The following is a 17,877-nucleotide window of genomic DNA, read 5'->3' on the forward strand; positions in this document are numbered from 1 at the left end:
CGGTCACGCAGTCGCGTGACCCATGTTATGCTTCTGGCGCGAGTGCAGCCTCGCGCCAGCGCAATTCTCTGTTCAAATTAATTTATTTGTCAAAATAGGGTGACGCGATCGCGTGGGATGGCTTGGGCTTCTAGCACGAGTCCAGCCCAATTCCAGCACAACTTTCGGCCATGCACCTTTTTTAGGTCGAAAATTAGGGCACGCGGCCGCATGGGGCACACGGTCGCGTGGGAGGCCATTATGCCCATGTGACGCGGACGCGTCAGCGACACAATCGCGTGGGTCGATTTGTGCCACTGGCACGCCTCCAGCCACACTCCAGCGTGACTCTCTGTTCATTTTTATTTTTTCCCCTCTCCTTGCGACGCGGACGCGTCGCTGATGCGGTCGCGTCGCGTGGCATCTTTTTTTTTTATGCAATATGCAGAATGCAAAGCTTAATGTGAATGCTATGCATGATTCCAGGTTTAATAAAATAAAATAAAACTCAAAAACAAATAAAACTGAATAAAATTAAAATTGCAAAAGGAACGATCATACCATGGTGGGTTGTCTCCTACCTAGCACTTTTAGTTAAAGTCCTTAAGTTGGACAATTGTGAGCTTCCTGTTTTGGTGGTTTATGCTTGTACTGATCCAGGAATCTCCACCAATGTTTGTGATTCCAGTGTCCTCTGGGATCCCAAACTAGGCGCAGAAGGCCTTCAAGTAAGTTAAAGCAAGTGACAAGGCCCCAAGAGTGGTGATTGGTAGAATGGATTCTGAGGTCCCAGACCTTGCCTTTGCACCCGTCTTTTGGTTGAGCAATATTATTCCATCCGGGTGGCAAGCAGTTTGACTTCTCACGTAAGCAGCCGAATAACTTCCTAGACCCATTCAGTTGAGCTCTATACCAACCTTTACGTTTAAACTTAAAGCTTCCAACCATGATGAACCTTGCAGGACAATTCTTACCACCGGCCATCTTTCTCTTACTCTTAATGTCACAAAGAGCTCTAAGTTGACCATCCGTCTCCAGTAGCCCATATTCAAGTGGAATTAAAAAGCTAAGGTATATGAATTTTACCCACTTGAATGTTGTGAAGGATGATGGCAACTTAGGGGGAGGTATTTTTAATGAAATTGCAAGCTCTACTCCCTTGTGCTCTTTTCGGATAACTACCACCTCTTTTCAAGCTTCTTCAATTTCAAACTCTTCCTCTTGGTAGCTCCCTTCCAATTTAATCTCCTCTTCATTTCTTTCCAAGGGCATGGGAGGTTGTGCTTATTCTTCTTGAATCTCCATCTCTTGATCAACCTCTTCCAAGGCTTCAACTGTGATATGCCTTGGAGGTTGTACACCCTCCTCAGCATCAATTTCAAACGTCTTGGAAGGGGGTTCTATGACTGGACTTTCCCATGGAGGTTCTGTATCTCCTAAGTCTTCAACCACTTCTTCCTCTGCAATTATTATGGCTTCCTCCCCTTGTTCCAATACAAAGCCATGTTCCTCATTGTCCACCGAAGTTTCGAGTATCTCCTTCATGCTTTGCTCTTCTTTTGATTCTCCACATGTAGCCATGGGAGTTCTTTGAGTGCTCAGATATTGGGAAACTATTGTATTTACTAACTCGCCTAAGGTGTCTGCAAAATCTTGCATACTCTTATTCATCCTTTCTTGCCTTTCTGAAGTATTTTGAAGAAAAACACGAAGTCTGTCATCCATTGGAGGTTGGGATGGATATGAGGATTCATTGGTTGGGAGAGAGGGTTCATAATAGGAAGGTGGTTCATCTTGATAATTATACGGAGAAGGGGAATATTGAGGTGGTGGTTCTTGTGAGTAATTGGGTTGGAATTGGGGTGGTTCTATATATGGTTCATATGGCTCATAAGGTGGTTGGTATGGTGGTTGAGGGTTATAGGAGGTGAATGGCGGAAAGGGGCTTGTGAGTATGGTGGTCTAAAGTCATGTTGTGGAGGGGGTTCATAGGCATATGGTGGTGGTTGTTGATAATCAAAAGAGCGCTCACCATAGCCATCATCTTGATAAGCATCACAAAATGGTTGTTGATAGTCCATTGGAGGTGGTTGTTGCCATGAGGGTTGATCAAATCTTTGTGGCTCCTCCCATCTTTGATTGTTCCAACCATGGTGCATGTTGTCATTATAATCTCCTCTTCCTGCAACATAATTGTAACCAGACTCATAGCCAAAGGGGTGAGAGTTCATGGTAGTAAGAGAAAATAAAAACAAAAATTAATAAAAAGAAAATATTTTGAAAAAGATATAATTTTGAAAAAAATAATATGATTTTTGAAAAAGATAAGATAAGATAAAAAAATTTTAAAACAAAAATCTGAAATTTTTTTTTTTAAAATATTTTCAATAACCAATAATAAGGCACACGTTTGCAATTCCCCGGCAACGGCGCCATTTTGACGTTGGGATTTTTGCCAGTAAAGAATTTCATAAAAACAGTCGCGTTGTAGATATAGTCTCTAAACCGACAGAAATCCCTTCGTGGAAAGTTTTGGTTGTCACAAGTAACAAACCCCTTTAAAATTGATAACCGAGTATTAAACCTCGGGTCGTCTTCTCAAGGAATTGCAGGGAGGTATGTTCTTATTATTGGCTATGAAAAAGATAAAATTGGGGTTTTGAGAATGAGGAATAAATATGGCATATAATTTAAATGACAATTAAAATAAATAAATATTGTAAAACAAATCCTTTGGTAAGGTACGAGAAATTGGAAATCCAGACTTAGTTATTCTTATCAATAATAATGAAAGTTGAATCTTAATTCCACTTAGTCAACTTTTGCTAAAGCAAAGGAAAGTTAAGGGACTAATTAATTGACCTTCGAATCCTATTTATTTCCTAAGAAAAGGTTGGGATTATTGAAGTTCAGTTCAATTAGAGGAGATAACGATTATCAATTATGCTGTTGAGTTGTATAACTTTCTGAGTTACTGATTTCTTAACCAAGACCAAAAGGGGAAAAAGTAAATCTACTGGAATACCTCAAATAATATTAAATAAAATATGCAAATCTTAACATGAAAAGTTCATAAGCCAATTGGACAACATAAATCAGATACAAGTAAAAGCATTGGAGTATTCCAAATGGAAGAGAAATATAAAGAAAGAGGAATATTAAACCTGGGATCGAGAGTCACTCATAAAAAACTAAGAGAAGTCCTAAATCCTAATCCTAAGAGCTCTCTCTCTCTAAAACTACATATAAAATATGAAAAGTGAATTGTGAGTGAATCCCCATGAATGGATGCATTCCTTCACTTTATAGCCTTTAATATGTGTTCTCTGGGCCGAAAACTGGGTCAGAAACAGCCCAGAAGTCACTTCCAGCGCTTTCTGGTCCGTACAGGTCGCGGAAAAGTGACGCTTTGCGTTCCTGCCAGATCACGCGTCCGCGTGATCCACGCGTTCGCGTCGCCTGGCGTCGGGGAAGCTATGGCAAATTATATATCAAATCGAAGCCCCGGACGTTAGGCTTCCAACGTAACTGGAACCGCGTCATTTGGACCTCTGTAGCTAAGGTTATCGCTGTTCGAGTGCGAAGAGGTCAGGCTAGACAGCTTAGCAGTTTCTCCAACTTCTTGTATTCCTTCCACTTTTGCATGCTTCCTTTCCATCCTCTGAGCCATTCCTGCCTTGTAATCTCTGAAAACACTTAACACACATATCAAGCCATGTAAGGGTATAAAAGGAGAATTAATATTTAATAAAATTAAGGTCAAAGAAGCATGTTTTCAATCAAAGCACATAATTAGGAAGGAAAATGTAAAACATGCAAATAGTATGAATAAGTAGGTAAAGAGTAGATAAAAACCACTCAATTGAGCACAAGATAAACCATGAAATATGGGTTTATCAATATTCAAAAAGGTTGAGGTAACTATTCTCCTTTTTGATGCCATTTAGCAAGTACCAAAATTTAATAAGTTTCTAAAAGATTTGTGCATGCCTAAAGATAAATTAAATAAATTAGAAGCTATTCCTCTAGGTAGCTCTATTTTTGCTTTAATGGGTGCCATACCGAAAAAATGTGGGTATGGGTCCATGCATGGTTTCTTGTACTATTTAGGGTGTAAAATTTTTTGACTGCATCTGTGACTTAGGTTCGCGTGTGAGTATTATGCCATTATCTGTATATGATGCTTTGAGGCTCCCTCCCTTAAAAAGGTCGGCAGCATATTTTGTTTTGGCAAATAAGAGCATTATCTCAGTGGATGGCATTACTGAGGACGTTCTAGTGAGCATTAAGGGGCTAACATTCCATATTGACTTCTACATTTTGGGGATGCCCCTAATGACTTAGGAAGACCATCCTTCATCCTGTTTGGAAGGCCATTTCTAAAGACTTCAAGGTTCAAATTAGATGCCTTCTCAGGAACTTACTCTTTTGAGATAGATGGCAGAACAGTGAGCTTCAATCTAGATGAAACTTTGAAGCACCCACTGGAAGATCACTCCATCTTTCAGTGCGATCTTATTGACGAAGCTGTGACTGAAGGTCATCAAGAGGAAGTAGAGGAGATGCACATGGAGCATGGTGTAAGTGTGGGGAAACCCTCTGAGCTTACTGAAGATATCCTGCCCCCACCAATAGCTCCAGATGACCGAGTCCCTCACCAGGAGCAGAAAATGGAATTGAAGCCCCTTTTATCCCACCCCAAGTATTCTTACCTTGAAGATAATCAGAAGCTCCCAGTTATCATTGCAAGGGAACTCACTTTCCAACAGGAGGAGCAGTTACTTAGTGTACTGAGAAAGCACAAGAAAGTGATTGGGGGGAGCTTGGCGGATATAGTAGGTATTAGCCCTCAAGTCTGCAAGCACCGTATATTTTTAGAGGAAGGAACAAGGCTTGTCCGTCAACCTCAAAGGCGGTTGAACCCCACCATTTTCGTCAAGAAAGAAGTGATCAGACTGCTTGAAGCTGACATCAGCTATCCAATCTCGGATAGTGTATGGGTCATTCTAGTACAGGTGGTACCAAAGAAGTCTGGAGTAACAACGTGAAGAATGAGTGATGAGCGGATATTTTACACGCTTTTTGGGGGTAATTTCACGTAGTTTTTAGTATGTTTTAGTTAGTTTTTAGTATATTTTTATTAGTTGTTAGGAAAAAATCATATTTCTGGACTTTACTATGAGTTTGTGTGTTTTTCTGTGATTTCAGGTATTTTCTGGCTGAAATTAAGGGAGCTGAGCAAAAATCTGACTCAGGCTGAAAAAGGACTGTTGATGTTGTTGGATTCTGATATCCCTGCACTCGGAATGGATTTTTTCGAGCTACAGAAGTCCAATTGGCGCGTTCTCAATTGGGTTGGAAAGTAGACATCCAGGGATTTCCAGTAATATATAATAGTTCATACTTTGCAAGAAGATAAATGACGTAAACTGGCGTTTAACGCCAGTTCCATGTTGCATTCTGGTGTTCAGTGCCAGAAACAGGTTGCAAGTTGGAGTTAAATGCCAGGAACAGGTTACAACCTGGCGTTTAACTCCAGGAACAGCCCAGGCACGTGAGAAGCTCAAGTCTCAGCCCCAGCACACACCAAGCGGACCCCAGAAGTGGATTTCTGCACCATCTATCTTAGTTTACTCATTTTCTGTAAACCTAGGTTACCAGTTTAGTATTTAAACAACTTTTAGAGACTTATTTTGTATCTCATGACATTTTAGATCTGAATTTTGTATTTTCTGATGGCATGAGTCTCTAAACTCCATTGTTGGGGGTGAGGAGCTCTGCAGCGTCTCGATGAATTAATGCCATGATTTCTGTTTTCCATTCAAACACGCCTGTTTCTATCTAAGATGCTGATTCGTACTTAACTGTGATGGATGTGATGATCCGTGACACTCATCACCATTCTCAACCTATGAACGTGTGCCTAACAAACACCTCCGTTCTACATTAGATTGAATGAGTATCTCTTAGATTCCTTAATCAGAATCTTCGTGGTATAAGCTAGAATCCATTGGCAGCATCCTTGAGAATCCGTAAGGTCTAAACCTTGTCTGTGGTATTCCGAGTAGGATTCAGGGATTGGATGACTGTGACGAGCTTCAAACTCGTGAGTGTTGGGCGTAGTGACAGACGCAAAAGGATCAATGGATCCTATTCCGACATGATCGAGAACCGACAGATGATTAGCCTTGCTGTGATAGAGCATTTTGATAATTTTCACTAAGAGGATGGGAAGTAGCCATTGACAATGGTGATGCCCTACATACAGCTTGCCATGGAAGGAGCCTTGCATATTTGAAAGTGAGAAAGTATTATGTTGCAGGAATTCAGAAGACAAATCATCTCGAAAACTCCAACATATTCTCCATTATTGCATAATAAGTATTATTTAATCCATGCTCTCTTGTTTATTTGCAAGTCAATTGATAACTATAATTGGTATACTAACTAAGATTAATAAGATAACCATAGCTTGCTTCAAGCCAACAATCTCCATGGGATTCGACCCTTACTCACGTAAGGTATTACTTGGACGATGGTGGATGAAATTGTGATCATTAACAATGGCTCCAATAATTTGGTAGCTCTCACACGTGAATTACACTTAGTCACAACTCCGCACAACTAACCAGCAAGTGCACTGGGTCGTCCATACCTTGCGTGAGTAAGGGTCGATCCCACGGAGATTGTTGGTATGAAGCAATCTATGGTCATCTTGTAGATCTCAGTCAGACTGATTCAAATGTGATTGGATTAGATAATTAAAAGATAAATAAAATAGGATAGAAATACTTATGTAAATTAATGGTGGAAATTTCAGATAAGCATATGGAGATGCTTGTCCCTGTTGAATCTCTGCTTTCCTACAGCTTTCATCCAATCCTTTTTACTCCTTTCCATGGCAAGCTGTATGTAGGGAATCACCGTTGTCAATGGCTACATCCCATCCTCTCAGTGAAAATGGTCCAAATGCTCTGTCACATCACGGCTAATCATCTGTTGGTTCTCAATCAGGTTGGAATAGAATCCCATGATTCTTTTGCGTCTGTCACTAACGCCCAGCCTTCAGGAGTTTGAAGCTCGTCGCAGTCATTCAATCCCGGAATCCTACTCGGAATACCACATACAAGGTTAGACTTTCCGGATTCCCATGAATGCCGCCATCAATTCTAGCTTATACCACGAAGATTCTGATCAAGGAATCCAAGAGATATGCGCCCGGTCTAAGGTAGAACGGAAGTGGTTGTCAGTCACACATGTTCATAGGTGAGAATGATGATGAGTGTCACGGATCATCACATTCATCAAGTCGAAGTGCAACGAATATCTTAGAACAGGAATAAATCGAATTGGATAGAAAATAATAGTGATAGCATTAAAACTTGAGGTACAGCAGAGCTCCACACCCTTAATCTATGGTGTGTAGAAACTCCACCATTGAAAATACATAAGTGAAAGGTCCAGGCATGGCCGAATGGCCAGCCCCCATGATCTGAGAACTAAACGTCCCAAGATGTCTAATACAATAGTAAACTATCCTATTTATACTAGACTAGCTACTAGGTTTACAGGAGTAAGTAATTGATGCATAAATCCACTTCCAGGGCCCACTTGGTGTATGTTTGGGCTGAGCTTGATCTATCCACGAGCTGAGGCTTCTTTTGGAGTTGAACGCCAAGTTATAACGTGTTTTGGGCGTTCAACTCCGGTTCGTGACGTGTTTCTGGCGTTTGACTCCAGACAGTAACATGGAACTGGCATTGAGCGCCAGTTTACATCGTCTAATCACAAATAAAGTATGAACTATTATATATTGCTGGAAAGCTCTGGATATCTACTTTCCAACGCCGTTAAGAGACCGCCATTTGGAGTTCGGTAACTCTAGAAAATCCATTTCGAGTGCAGGGAGGTCAGAATCCAACAGCATCAGTAGTCCTTTGTCAGCCTTCTTTCAGAGTTTTGCTCAGGTCCCTCAATTTCAGCCAGAAAATACCTGAAATCACAGAAAAACACACAAACTCATAGTAAAGTCCAAAAATGTGAATTTATCATAAAAACTAATGAAAACATCCCTAAAAGTAACTAGATCATACTAAAAACTACCTAAAAACAATGTCAAAAAGCGTATAAATTATCTGCTCATCACAACACCAAACTTAAATTGTTGCTTGTCCCCAAACAACTGAAAATCAATTAGGATAAAAAGAAGAGAATATACTATAAATTCCAAAATATCAATGAATATTAATTCGAATTAGATGAGCGAGACTTGTAGCTTTTTGCTTCTGAACAGTTTTGGCATCTCACTTTTTGCTTTGAAGTTTAGAATGATTGGCTTCTATAGTTATTGATTCTCCTAGTTAAGATAGTGTTATTGATTCTCCTAGTTAAGTTTGTTGATTCTTGAACACAACTACTTTTATGAGTCTTGGCCGTGGCCCTAAGCATTTTGTTTTCCAGTATTACCACCGGATACATAAATGCCACAGACACATGACTGGGTGAACCTTTTCAGATTGTGACTCAGCTTTGCTAGAGTCCCCAGTTAGAGGTGTTCAAAGCTCTTAAGCACACTCTTTTTGCTTTGGATCACGACTTTAACCACTCAGTCTCAAGCTTTTCACTTGGACCTGCACGCCACAAGCACATGGTTAGGGACAGCTTGATTTAGCCGCTTAGGCCTGGATTTATTTCCTTGGGCCCTCCTATCCATTGATGCTCAAAGCCTTGGATCCTTTTTACCCTTGCCTTTTGATTTTAAGGGCAATTGGCTTTTTCTGCTTGCTTTTTCTTTTTCTTTCTAAAATATTTTTTTTTCCGCCATTTTTTTTCACAAGCTTTTGCTATTCACTACTTTTTCTTGCTTCAAGAATCAATTTCATGATTTTTCAGATTATCAATAACATTTCTCTTTGTTCATCATTCTTTCAAGAGCCAACAATTTTAACATTCATAAACAACAAGATAAAAAATATGCACTGTTCAATCATTCATTCAGAAAATAAAAAGTATTGTCACCACATCAATATAATTAAACTAAATTCAAGGATAAATTCAAAAATCATGTACTTCTTGTTCTTTTGAATTAGAAACATTTTTCTTTTAAGAGAGGTGAAGGATTCATGGAATTTATTTATAATTTTATGGCATAGTTACTAAACACTAATGATCATGAAGTAGAGACACAAATATAGATGACATAATAAGCATAAAAACCGAAAAACAGAAAAAAAATAAGAACAAGGAATGAGTCCACCTTAGTGGCGTCTTCTTCTTGAAGGACCAATGATGTCCTTAAGCTCTTCTATGTCCCTTCCTTGCCTTTGTTGCTCCTCCCTCATTGCTCTTTGATTTTCTCTTATTTCATGGAGAATGATGGAGTGCTCTTGATGTTCCACCCTTAATTGTTCCACATTGTAACTCAAATCTTCTAAGGAAGTGTTGAGTTGTTCCCAATAGTTGTTGGGAGGAAAGTGCATCCCTTGAGGCATCTCTGGGATTTCTTGGTGATGAGCTTCCTCATGCGTCCCTTGGGCTCCATGAGTGGGCTCTCTTGTTTACTCCATCCTTTTCTTAGTGATGGGCTTGTCCTCCTCAATGAGGATGTCTCCTTCTATGATAACTCCAGCTGAGTAACATAGATGGCAAATAAGATGAGGAAAAGCTAGCCTTGCCAAAGTAGAGGACTTATCCGCTATTTTGCAGAATTCATGGGAGATGACTTCATGAACTTCTAGTTCCTCTCCAATGATGATGCTTGATGAGCGGATAATTTATACGCTTTTTGGCATTGTTTTTAGTATGTTTTTAGTATGATCTAGTTAGTTTTTAGTATATTTTCATTAGTTTTTAGTTAAAATTCACTTTTCTGGACTTTACTATGAGTTTGTGTGTTTTTCTGTGATTTCAGGTATTTTCTGGCCGAAATTGAGGGACCTGAGCAAAAATCTGATCCAGAGACTGAAAAGGACTGCAGATGTTGTTAGATTCTGACCTCCCTGCACTCAAAGTGGATTTTCTGGAGCTACAGAGGCCTAATTGGCGCGCTCTCAACGGCGTTGGAAAGTAGACATCCTGGGCTTTCTAGCAATATATGATAGTCCATACTTTGCTCAAGATTTGATGGCCCAAACCGGCGTTCAAAGTCACCTTCAAAATTCCCAGCGTTAAACGCCGGAACTGGCACCAAAGTGGGAGTTAAACGCCCAAACTGGCACAAAAGCTGGCGTTTAACTCCAAGAAGAGTCTCTACACGAAAATGCTTCAATGCTCAGCCCAAGCACACACCAAGTGGGCCCGGAAGTGGATTTTTATGTCATTTACTCATCTTTGTAATTCTTAAGCTACTAATTCCCTATAAATAGGACCTTTTACTATTGTATTTTCATCTTTTGATCACTTTAGATCTCTAGATCATCTTTGGACATCTAGTTCTTAGATCATTGGGGGGCTGGCCTCACGGCCATGCCTAGACCTTGTTCTTATGTATTTTCAACGGTGGAGTTTCTACACACCATAGATTAAGGTGTGGAGCTCTGCTGTACCTCGAGTATTAATGCAATTACTATTGTTCTTCTATTCAATTCCGCTTGTTCTTGTTCCAAGATATCACTTGTTCTTCAACTTGATGAATGTGATGATCCGTGACACTCATCATTCTCACCTATGAACGTGTGACTGACAACCACCTCCGTTCTACCTTAGATTGGGTGAATATCTCTTGGATTCCTGATACACGATGCATGGTTGATCGCCTGACAACCGAGCGCTCGCCTGACAAACGAGCCAGCCATTCCGTGAGATCAGAGTCTTCGTGGTATAGGCAAGAACTGATGGCGGCATTCAAGAGAATCCGGAAGGTCTAACCTTGTCTGTGGTATTCTGAGTAGGATTCAATGATTGAATGACTGTGACGTGCTTCAAACTCCTGAGGGGAGGGCATTAGTGACAGACGCAAAAGAATCACTGGATTCTATTCCGGCCCGATCGAGAACCGACAGCTGGATAGCCGTGCCGTGACAGGGTGCGTTGAACATTTCCACTGAGAGGATGGGAGGTAGCCACTGACAACGGTGAAACCCTTGCATAAGCTTGCCATGGAAAGGAGTAAGAAGGATTGGATGAAGACAGTAGGAGAACAGAGAGACGGAAGGGACAAAGCATCTCCATTCGCTTATCTGAAGTTCTCACCAATGGAATACATAAGTATCTCTATCTTTATCTTTATGTTTTATTCATCATCTATACCCATTTGAGTCTGCCTGACTAAGATTTACAAGGTGACCATAGCTTGCTTCATACCAACAATCTCTGTGGGATCGACCCTTACTCGCATAAGGTTTATTACTTGGACGACCCAGTACACTTGCTGGTTAGTTGTGCGAAGTTGTAGTGATCACAATTTCGTCCACCAAGTTTTTGGCGCCGTTGCTGGGGATTGTTTCGTGTATGGACAACTGACGGTTCATCTTGTTGCTTAGATTAGATATTTTTTTTCAGAGTTCTTAAGAATGAGTTCTAGAGTTTCATGATGATCTGTTGAAGTCTGGCTGGCTGTGAAGCCATGTCTAATCTTATTGGACCGAGGTTTCAACTGATCATCACAAGAGCTTGTTGATTTCTATCAATCTTGCTATTGGAGCAATGATCTGCTAAGGCTTGGCTGGCATTTGCCATGTCTAGTGTTTTGGACCGAAGCTTTCTTTGAAAGCTTGGCTGGCTGTGAAGCCATGTCTAATTCCTGGACCGGAGTCTTAGACTAGCATTGCAATGATTCCTGGAATCCAAATTAAGAATTCTGAAAACTTTATTTTCTATTTTCATATAATTTTCAAAAAAGCACAAAAAAATTACAAAATCATAAACACCAAAAATATTTTATGTTTCTTGTTTAAGTCTAGTGTCTAATTTTAAGTTTGGTGTCTTGCATGCATTGATCTTGGTTCTATTTTCAAGTCAATAGTACAGGGAACTGAAGATTCAGAACATGCAGCAGAGGAATTAAACAGAAAAAAATTGGGCGTTCAAAACGCCCAGTGAAGAAGGACAGACTGGCGTTTAAACGCCAGCCAGGGTGCCTGGTTGGGCGTTTAACGCCCAAAAAGGTAGTGCATTGGGCGTTAAACGCCAGAATGTGCACCATTCTAGGCGTTTAACGCCAGGATGGCACAAGAGGGAAGATTTTGTTTTCAAATCAATTTTTTTTTCAAGTTTTCAAAGTTTTTCAAAATCAAATCTTTTTCAAATCATATCTTTTCAATCATATCTTTTTAAAAGCATAACTTTTCAATCATATCTTTTTAATCAAATCTTTTTCAAAAGTAGTTTTCAATCATATTTTTTTCGAAAATCACTTGATTTCTTTCCCACTTTTAGTTTTCGAAAATTATCAATCAATTTTTCAAAATGTTCTTAAAATCTTTTTAACTTAATTTTCGAAAAATCTCTTCCCCTCTTCTCACATCCTTCTATTTGTGGAGTACCACTCCTGCTCAATGCACAATTCGAACTCTATCTCACTAAGTTCGAATTCTTCTACTTCTTCCTTCTATTTTTCTTTTCCTCTGACACCTCAAGGAATCTCTATACTGTGACATAGAGGATTCCATATTTTCTTGTTCTCTTCTCTTTCATATGAGTAGGAACAAAGACAAAGGCATTCTTATTGAAGCTGACCCTGAACCTGAAAGGACCTTGAAGCGAAAGCTAAGAGAAGCTAAGGCACAACTCTCTATAGAGGACCTGACAGAAATCTTCAAAAAAGAAGAACCCATGGCAGCCGAAAATAACAACAATGCCAACAATGCAAGGAAGGTGCTGGGTGACTTTACTGCACCTACTCCCGACTTCTATGGGAGAAGCATCTCTATCCCTGCCATTGGAGCAAACAACTTTGAGCTTAAGCCTCAATTAGTTTCTCTAATGCAACAGAATTGCAAGTTCCATGGACTTCCATTGGAAGATCCTCATCAATTTTTAGCTGAATTCTTGCAAATCTGTGACACTGTCAAGACTAATGGGGTTGACCCTGAGGTCTACAGACTTATGCTATTCCCTTTTGCTGTAAGAGACAGAGCTAGAATATGGTTGGATTCACAACCTAAAGAAAGCCTGAACTCTTGGGAAAAGCTAGTCAATGCCTTCTTGGCAAAGTTCTTTCCACCTCAAAAATTGAGTAAGCTTAGAGTGGAAGTCCAAACCTTCAGACAGAAGGAAGGAGAATCCCTCTATGAAGCTTGGGAAAGATACAAACAATTGATCAAAAAGTGTCCCTCTGATATGCTTTCTGAATAGAGCATCATAGGTATTTTCTATGATGGTCTCTCTGAACTGTCCAAGATGTCTTTGGATAGCTCTGCTGGAGGATCTCTTCATCTGAAGAAGACGCCTGCAGAAGCTCAAGAACTAATTGAAATGGTTGCAAATAACCAATTCATGTACACTTCTAAAAGGAATCCTGTGAACAATGGGACTAATCAAAAGAAAGGAGTTCTTGAGATTGATACTCTGAATGCCATATTGGCTCAGAACAAGATATTAACTCAACAAGTCAATTTGATTTCTCAAAGTCTGTCTGGAATGCAAAATGCACCAAGCAGTACTAAGGATGCTTCATCTGAAGAAGAAGCCTATGATCCTGAGAACCCTTCAATGGAAGAGATGAATTACCTAGGAGAATCCTATGGAAACACCTATAATTCTTCATGGAGAAATCACCCAAATTTCTCATGGAAGGATCAACAGAGACCTCAACAAGGTTTCAACAACAATAATGGTGGAAGAAACAGGTTTAGCAATGGCAAGCCTTTTCCATCATCTTCTCAGCAACAGACAGAGAATTCTAAGCAGAACCACTCTGACTTAGCAACCATGGTCTCTGATCTAATCAAAACAACTCAAAGTTTCATGACTGAAACAAGGTCCTCCATTAGGAATTTGGAGGTACAAGTGGGACAGCTGAGCAAGAAAATTACTGAACTCCCTCCTAGTACTCTTCCAAGCAATACAGAAGAAAATCCAAAAGGAGAGTGCAAGGCCATCAACATGGCCGAATTTGGAGAGGAAGGAGAGGAAGTGAACGCCACTGAGGAAGACCTCAATGGGCGTGCACTAGCCTCCACTGAGTTCCCCAATGAGGAACCATGGGAATCTGAGGCTCAAAATGAGACCATAGAGATTCCATTGGACCTACTTCTGCCATTCATGAGCTCTGATGAGTATTCTTCCTCTGAAGAGGATGAGTATGTCACTGAAGAGCAAGTTGCTAAACACCTTTGAGCAATCATGAAGCTAAATGACAAGTTATTTGGAAATGAGACTTGGGAGAACAAACCTCCTTTGCTCACCAAAGAACTGGATGACTTGTCTAGGCAGAAATTACCTCAAAAGAGACAAGATCCTGGGAAGTTTTCAATACCTTGTATTATAGGCACCATGACCTTCAAGAAGGCTCTGTGTGACTTAGGGTCAAGTGTAAACCTCATGCCTCTCTCTGTAATGGAGAAGCTAGGGATCTTTGAGGTGCAAGCTGCAAGAATCTCACTGGAGATGGCAGACAATTCAAGAAAACAAGCTTATGAACTTGTAGAGGATGTTCTGGTGAAGATTGAAGACCATTACATCCCTGCAGATTTCATAGTCCTAGAGACTGGGAAGTGCATGGATGAATCCATCATCCTTGGCAGACCCTTCCTAGCCACAGCAAAGGCTGTGATTGATGTTGATAGAGGTGAACTGATCATTCAAGTGAATGAGGAATCCTTTGTGTTTAAGGCTCAAGGATATCCCTCTATCACCATGGAGAGGACGCATGAAGAGCTTCTCTCAAGACAGAGTCAAACAGAGCCCCCACAGTCAAACTCTAAGTTTGGTGTTGGGAGGCCACAACCAAACTCTAAGTTTGGTGATGAACCCCCACATTCAAACTCTAAGTTTGGTGATTGGGAGGTTCCAACATTGCTCTGAGCATCTGTGAGGCTCCATGAGAGCCCACTGTCAAGCTACTGACATTAAAGAAGCGCTTGTTGGGAGGCAACCCAATGTTATATTTTATCTATTTTCCTTTGTTATTTTATGTTTTCTGTAGGTTGATGATCATGAGAAGTCACAAGATCAATTGAAAAAGCAAAAACAGAATGAAAAACAGGAAGAAAAATAGCACACTCTGGAGGAAGATGTTGCTGGCGTTTAAACGCCAGTGAGGCTAGCAGATGGGCGTTTAACGCCCAGTCTGGCACCATTCTGGGCGTTTAACGCCAGAAAGGGGCACCAGACTGGCGTTAAACGCCAGAAAAGGGCAAGAACCTGGCGTTAAACGCCAGAAATGGGCACCAGCCCGGTGTTTAACGCCAGATTTGGCACAAAACGCAAATTTTCTTGCCACTTGGTGCAGGGATGACTTTTCCTTGACACCTCAGGATCTGTGGACCCCACAGGATCCCCACCAACCCCACCACCCTCTTTCTTCTTCACCCATTCACCAATCACCTCAACACCACTTCTCCTCCTCTTTGGCCGAACACAAAGCCATTCCCTTCTTCCTCATTTCTTCTTCTTCTACTCTCTTCTTTCTTCTTTTGCTCGAGGACGAGCAAACCTTTTAAGTTTGGTGTGGTAAAAGCATTGCTTTTTGTTTTTCCATAACCATTTATGGCATCCAAGGCCGGAGAAACCTCTAGAAAGAGGAAAGGGAAGGCAAAAGCTTCCACCTCCGAGTCATGGGAGATGGAGAGATTCATCTAAAGGGTGCATCAAGACCACTTCTATGAAGATGTGGCCTTGAAGAAGGTGATCCCCGAGGTCCCTTTTTCACTCAAAAAGAGTGAATATCCGGAGATCCGACATGAGATCCGAAGAAGAGGTTGGGAAGTTCTTACCAACCCCATTCAACAAGTCGAATCTTAATGTTCAAGATTCTATGCCAATGCATGGATCACCAAGAACCATGATCAAAGTGTGAACCCGGATCCAAAGAATTGGCTTACTATGGTTCGGGGGAAATACTTGGATTTTAGTCCGGAAAATGTAAGGTTGGCATTCAACTTGCCTATGATGCAAGGAGATGAACATCCTTACACTAGAAGGGTCAACTTTGATCAAAAGTTGGACCAAGTCCTCCCTGACATTTGTGAATAGGGCGCCCAATGGAAGAGAGATTCAAGAGGGAAGCCGGTTCAATTAAGAAGGCATGACCTCAAGCCCGTGGCTAGAGGATGGTTGGAGTTTATCCAACGCTCAATCATTCCCACTAGCAACCGGTCCGAAGTTACTCTAGACCGGGCCATCATGATTCATAGCATCATGATTGGAGAAGAAGTGGAAGTTCATGAGGTTATAGCCCAAGAACTCTATAAGGTGGCGGACAAGTCCTCTACCTTAGCAAGGTTAGCCTTTCCTCACCTCATTTGTCACCTCTGTTATTCAGTTGGAGTTGACATAGAGGGAGACATCCTTATTGATGAGGACAAGCCCATCACTAAGAAAAGGATGGAGCAAACAAGAGACCCCTCTCATCATGAGATCCCTGAGATGCCTCAAGGGATGCACTTTCCTCCACAAGACTATTGGGAGCAAATTAACACCTCCCTAGGAGAATTGAGTTCCAATATAGGACAACTAAGGGTAGAGCACCAAGAACACTCCATTCTCCTCCATGAAATTAGAAAAGATCAAAGAATCATGAGAGAGCAGCAACAAAGGCAAGGAAGAGACATTGAGGAGCTCAAGCACTCCATAAGACCTTCATGAGGAAGAACAAGCCGCCATCACTAAGGTGGACCCGTTCTTTAATCTCCTTGTTCTTTATTTTTCTGTTTTTTGAAAAAATCATGCTTATGTTTATCTATGTTTGTGTCTTGTGATCATTAGTGTCTTTGTGTCTATGCCTTAAAGTTATGAATGTCCTATGAATCCATCACCTTTCTTAAAATGAAAAATGTTCTTAATTGAAAAAGAAAAGAATTGCATGAATTTCAGATTTTATAACAGATTAATTATTTTGATGTGGTGGCAATACTTTTGTTTTCTGAATGTATGCTTAAACAGTGCATATGTCTTTTGAATTTGTGGTTTATGAATGTTGGCTCTTGAAAGAATGATGAAAAAGGAGACATGTTACTGAGGATCTGAAAAATCATAAAAATGATTCTTGAAGCAAGAAAAAGCAGTGAATACAAAAAAAAAGAAAAAGAACGAAAAAAGAAAAAAAAAAGGGGAGAAAGAGAAAGAAAGAAATAAATTTGTGATCCAAGACAAAAAGAGTGTGCTTAAGAACCCTGGACACCTCTAATTGGGGACTCTAGCAAAGCTGAGTCACAATCTAAAAAGGTTCACCCAATTATGTGTCTGTAGCATGTATGTATCCGGTGGTAATACTGGAAGACAGAGTGCTTTGGGCCACGGCCAAGACTCATAAAGTAGCTGTGTTCAAGAATCATCATACTTAACTAGGAGAATCAATAACACTATCCGGATTCTGAGTTCCTAAAGAAGCCAATCATTCTGAATTTCAAAGGATAGAGTTAGATGCCAAAACTATTCAGAGGCAAAAAGCTAAAAGACCCGCTCACCTAATTAATACTGATCTTCATAGATGTTTTTGGAATTCATTGCATATTCTCTTCTTTTTATCTTATTCGATTTTCAGTTGCTTGGGGACAAGCAACAATTTAAGTTTGGTGTTGTGATGAGCGGATAATTTATACGCTTTTTGGCATTGTTTTTAGTATGTTTTTAGTATGATCTAGTTAGTTTTTAGTATATTTTATATTTTTAGTTAAAATTCACTTTCTGGACTTTACTATGAGTTTGTGTATTTTTCTGTGATTTCAGATATTTCTGGCTGAAATTGAGGGACCTGAGCAAAATCTGATCCAGAGACTGAAAAGGACTGCAGATGCT

General features: G+C 40.4%; 1 non-coding gene across 1 annotated transcript; it reads right to left on the minus strand.

Moving 5' to 3' along the window:
* Positions 1-13,155: 13,155 nt before the first annotated feature.
* Positions 13,156-13,263, minus strand: LOC130958337 (small nucleolar RNA R71). The gene has a single exon (XR_009077465.1). It is a non-coding gene; the product is annotated as a small nucleolar RNA R71 (small nucleolar RNA).
* Between the last annotated feature and the right edge of the window lie 4,614 nt (positions 13,264-17,877).

The sequence above is a fragment of the Arachis stenosperma genome, chromosome 10 (assembly GCF_014773155.1).
Source record: "Arachis stenosperma cultivar V10309 chromosome 10, arast.V10309.gnm1.PFL2, whole genome shotgun sequence".
Taxonomy (NCBI): domain Eukaryota; kingdom Viridiplantae; phylum Streptophyta; class Magnoliopsida; order Fabales; family Fabaceae; genus Arachis; species Arachis stenosperma.